At 42.4% G+C, this 5000-nt stretch overlaps 2 protein-coding genes across 4 annotated transcripts in view; one reads left to right on the top strand and one right to left on the bottom strand.

Annotated features, from left to right (window-relative positions):
- The window catches only part of ezh1 (enhancer of zeste 1 polycomb repressive complex 2 subunit), a 26238-nt gene extending 23899 nt beyond the window's left edge, over positions 1 to 2339 (top strand). For all 3 annotated transcript variants that reach the window (XM_042087456.1, XM_042087455.1, XM_042087457.1), the window contains exon 20: positions 1 to 2339. This exon is cut by the window's left edge and continues 801 nt beyond it. The gene's annotated coding sequence lies outside the window, so the exon portion shown is untranslated.
- A 71-nt stretch (positions 2340 to 2410) lies between these two features.
- The window catches only part of cntnap1 (contactin associated protein 1), a 29465-nt gene continuing 26875 nt past the window's right edge, over positions 2411 to 5000 (bottom strand). Inside the window, exon 24 of the mRNA XM_042087436.1 lies at positions 2411 to 5000. This exon is cut by the window's right edge and continues 1291 nt beyond it. The gene's annotated coding sequence lies outside the window, so the exon portion shown is untranslated.

Below are 5000 nucleotides of genomic sequence, written 5' to 3'. Positions count from 1 at the left end.
GTTTCTCACTGCAGGAGGTCATCAACTCATAGCATCATGTGTTAGCCTCCGTAGCTTTAGCGAGATCTCATAGCTTATCCCCAACCTGAACTTGCATGCTGCAACATCTTTCCCTGTCTTAAACTCATTAGAAACAGTTCAGTTATCTGTTACAAAAACTCCTGAGTAAAACCATGAGAATAATAATAAGCCGACCTAATGAATGTGAACGGTCATTTTGGCTGTTAGGCTGCCCCTCAATTACACAAAAAGCTTTTCATTTCAAATAACAAAGGCTGAAAGTTTATTGAAAGTTGGTGTGAAAAAAGATTTAAAAAGCACTACCGCTTGTAGCCTATATATAATTGTGTTTCAGTGTGTTTGCCACATTGTTGTTTAGGTGGCCTGGCCCTTAGAGACGCTGAGGTGAAAATAAAGAAATGATGACGTTATGTTGTACCAGATCAGATAGAAATCCGATCAAATTTTTGGAGTTGCATTCCATGGAGGATAAAGTTCAGAAGACAGATGAAGGGACTTGAGGGAGAATCAAAAATGAAGGATCTTTCTTGAATTTCCCCTGGGGATCAATAAAGTATCTATCTATCTATCTATAGGAGTAGAAGTAAGAAGAAGACAGATGAGTTAGAGAGAGATGAGAAAAAAGATAGAGGATTAGGATAGCACTGTTTATATGTTCAGTGGTTCCCAAACTTTTCATTGCAGGTCTACATTTCACACAGTAAAAAACAAATAGCAACCACCCCCACCCCCCCCCCCCCCCACCCCCCCCACTACCATCAGCACCAGGATGCAAAATTGAGATACTCACACATTACCTGCGATATAACTTAGGATCAACTGTTGTATTGCTTTTCTTATTGTGCACATTTCAACAGTTGAATAAATTCTCTTTATTAAAAACATACCCATCTTTAACTTCTCGCTTGGTTGTAAATCTGTACCGTATTCATGTTAGGCACATGTCCGTAGTATTAATAATTAGGCCAGCTGCTCCTTCTCACATATAGACAAAATGCAGACTCTGACCATAATGCACAAGTCCAAAGTAGGCTATAATCATGTCACTAAATATGTAGTCATCACTTAGTAAGGCTACTGTGCTGAAAGAGCACTCTCATACCAAATTTATAAATGCAACCTGTAGTTGGTTGTTTACAGTTTTGTTACCCTCACCCCCTATGCAACCATTGGGAGCCCGTCCCACACTTTGGGAACCACTGCATCAGTTTCATGTTTAAAGGCCCTCCAGTGCAGGAGTTGTGAAACCCCCATGAAACCAGTTTGACAGGAACTCTGTTGCAGTAGATCATAGGTAAAGTGTTAGCAGGGACCTTTGCTGCTCTCTAGTGGATAGGCAACAGAAATGCATCCAGAGACAACTATGGCTGCTGTGGTCATCAATCTTATTTCCTCTCCCGCCCCATGGCATATATTCCATCTTCCCTTGGCCCCAGATCTGCATACTTGACTGAACTTGTCAGCTGCAGCCTTGATTAGCAGAGCACACCATCTTAAGGGAATCAGCAGCATTTTAATTCATTACAATGATTTTATTTATGTGTGCTTGGGCCAGGGATAGACGGCACATGTGCAGGGCAGGGCAGCACCAAGAGTAGGGTTAAGACTCCCTGTAGAGAAACTAGCATGGTCATTTAATTGGGTGGTCAGGTTGTTTTAAACGTATTAAACATGACAAGGCAGGCAAGGAAGCTCTCCCTTTTGGAAATCTGAATATGAACTATACACATTTAAAAGCGCTTGTTTTACAAGCCTTGGTTATCATCTCAAATGAACCCCAGTCTTGAAAGAAGTGTTACCAAATACAACCAGGCCTTAAGTATTTTTATGTCCAATGAAGAAGATGTTTACAAATAGATCATATTAAGCTATTTCTATGCTACTATGTATAATGAGATAATTATAAGTTACCCAGAGGGCTTTACTGGTATGGTGCTGATGGTTACAGCTCTATGACTCCAGGAGGCTGCAAAAAGTAAGACGGGAAGGTTACATTTCAAAGGCTGTAGGTGGACTCTGTAGCTGTGGCTAGGCTAACTGGCCACTTGCAGACTGCAGGAGTTGAACGTTGATGTGTGCATGTGTGTGCCACCAGGTGTGTGCATGTGTGTATGCTCACACAGTTCTCCTCCTGCCTGGAAGAAGATATATATTGTCATTGGCATCCCTCCCCTCATTCCAAAAGTTGTTTGACAAGCAATTTGAGACGTGTGTTATTGTGTGCTGAAATGACACATAAAGATGCTAATGGATATCCTGTCATGTAAATGTTAGCAGATATGTGTATGAAAGTAAATAAACTCTACATTTATACTGTATTCTGTCTCTGAAGTTTATACAGTCTGAGTATTTTTTAATAATGAGGAAGTGAGGGGAAAAACCAGCAAAGTGTTCCTTCAAGCTTATTTTATTGAAGTGACAGTTTGGTTTAGCGTCTCAATTTTACACAGTAATGATTATATACAACAGTATTAACACAGAAAAAAATAAAATGACTAGAAAAGGGAAAAAAATAGGAATAATCAATGTCTTCTGAAAGTGGTGAAACACTGCAGGCGACCCAGAAGAGCTTTCCCTGACCTTTGACCCCTGAACTTGAACTCTGACCTTGTGAACCAAACTCATCCTTCTAGTTCACCTTCATCTGTGATATAGTGATTAGCAAAAAATCGCTGAAGCCAACATCCTATCATGGACCTGATGGATGGATTCTACATCCCACATCTTGCCCCCTCTATCCAAAATAGTTGGGCCCTGAACGCTAACTTTACTGAGCGAATGAGTCTCTATGTACACACATTCCATTTGAAAGACATACATTACGCTGTGCTAGAAATGCTTAAGTCACTTTTTATAAACAAGTTTATGTCCCACACATGAAGGCTTTAGTACTGGCTACTGGCTACACCGTTTGACTTGCACCCAGCTGCATCACCTCATTCATAATGGACAGAGAGAGACTAGAGTGACACGTCAGTGGTATGACTAATAGTGGCATGACCCACCCAACACATATTCTCTATACACTATTTGAACAAGATAATACAAATATACAACAAACATCCCTGTTTTGTAAGACATGATGGTCTTGAACCGTGTTGTGATGAGGAAGACAGTGGGCAGAGGGAAGCTGGACAACGGGAACAAAGACAACAGGGGGGGGGGGGGGGGGGGACCCGCTGCAGATATACGCCCAAATGGAGAGTGATCATCCAGAGGTAGAAGAGTGGGACACAGTGGAGGGAATGGAGTGGGTTTACCTAGCAACCAATTCCTTAACTCAGACTCGCACAGCACAGAACAGCATGCACATGAAGCAACGATGGTCCATAGTCCTCTTAACACTCACAGTCAAATCTCACTTCATCATCTTTCAACCATTACAGTACAAACCGGTCAAATTTAGAATTAAAGTTCATATACAATTCATATATTTATGTGTACATAAATAGAATACTCTAAGTGCAACTGGAGGTGTCTTAGTTGACTCAACTAGTGCTGGAAGCGAAAAAAACTCATTATTGCGTTACGGAGCAAAGTGCAGAATACATGTCGTTGGGATGCATAGCTTTTCAAAAGAATGGCACATGGCTTCTATCTAGGTCTTCTCTAATGGCTTCTGACATTGACCTTCTTCTGCATCAGCACTGTAGTCAGCAGGATGGCATCTCCACCGACTGCTTTGGGTTACGATGATCTCATGGGTAGCTAAGGGCGGAGGCAGACACGCTGTCCTACTGCAGGCATCAAAGAGATGAATAGGATGACGTAATTGATCTCAGAGACTGCTTATATTCAACTCTGTTCCATTATCTGCTGCATGAAGTAGGAGCTGGTGGCCACTGGGAGGCGATGAAGAGTCATATGACGACAAATCATGAAGCCATTTGGAGTGGTGCACTCAGAAACACCCTCTAGTTTAGAGGGAAGAGGATTGTTAGCATAAAGCCATTGGTCACACAAGCAGGTCTCTGATACAGGATTCTGATCTGCTTGGTGATTCAGCATTACCACTGCAAATATTGTGACTGTACCAAAAAAGGGCTGAACACAGAAACAGCAGCGAGATCTGTAATCAGAGCTGAGGTCATGTTTCAGCTGTGCAGCAGAGGGTGGAGGACGAGCGTCCCTGATGATCACAGGCAGCATGCTGAGGTCAAACGGTTGCATTCTATGGAAGCACATTCACTTGCAAAAAAAACCCTGAAGCCGTTGACAATGTTATGAAAAGACCAATATGCCATTTTGACTCCTGTTTTTTTAATAGAGTTCACGTACATTTACTGTCACCATCTACCTAAGCCTAGACCACAAGCAGTATAGTCATTTTGTTGAAGCATACCTCCCCACATGCCACACAGGATCAATCCCAAAAGACACACTTTTACTGACAGATCCACCTGTACAAACACATTTCTCTCTTTCCTAGAGGTGGACTAAAAACAGGACTGTCCAAGTTTGTCCACAGTGGGCTGCAGGTGTTTGTTCCAGTCAAGCTGAAGAGACCTGTGTGATGCAGCACATTGATTGCTCACACCACATGCAGCCCTTCCTTGGACTATCAGTTTGGCCACGGCTATTGACCAAGGCTACTTGAGATTCACTGAACACTCCTGTGCTGCTTCAGTGAGGTGACAGATGTTCTGGACATTTAGTTAGTAGCCATAGGAGAGATCGTAAGCCTCTCGCCAACCTCTGCCAGCTCACACTGCATCCTGCACAATAGATCTTCAGAGGACAGAAGCAGCAAGGGGGCTAAAGCTTTCTCTTCAAACACGTGCATGAACAACATCATGCTTTCTTTTGTCCAACAAACCCTGAGTCTCATTTTATTATGATTTTATCAAACACCAGTCCTCTGACTTGACTTGACCTCATATAATCACCTACTGTACACACACACTGGCCATACCACGGCAGAGAGCGCATGCACTACGTGCTAACACCCACTAGCACCAGTTGTGTTTTTTGTTCTGCAA

Source organism: Alosa sapidissima, chromosome 3 (assembly GCF_018492685.1).
Source record: "Alosa sapidissima isolate fAloSap1 chromosome 3, fAloSap1.pri, whole genome shotgun sequence".
NCBI classification, from domain to species: Eukaryota; Metazoa; Chordata; class Actinopteri; order Clupeiformes; family Clupeidae; genus Alosa; species Alosa sapidissima.
This window is presented reverse-complemented; position numbering and strand designations above follow the sequence as displayed.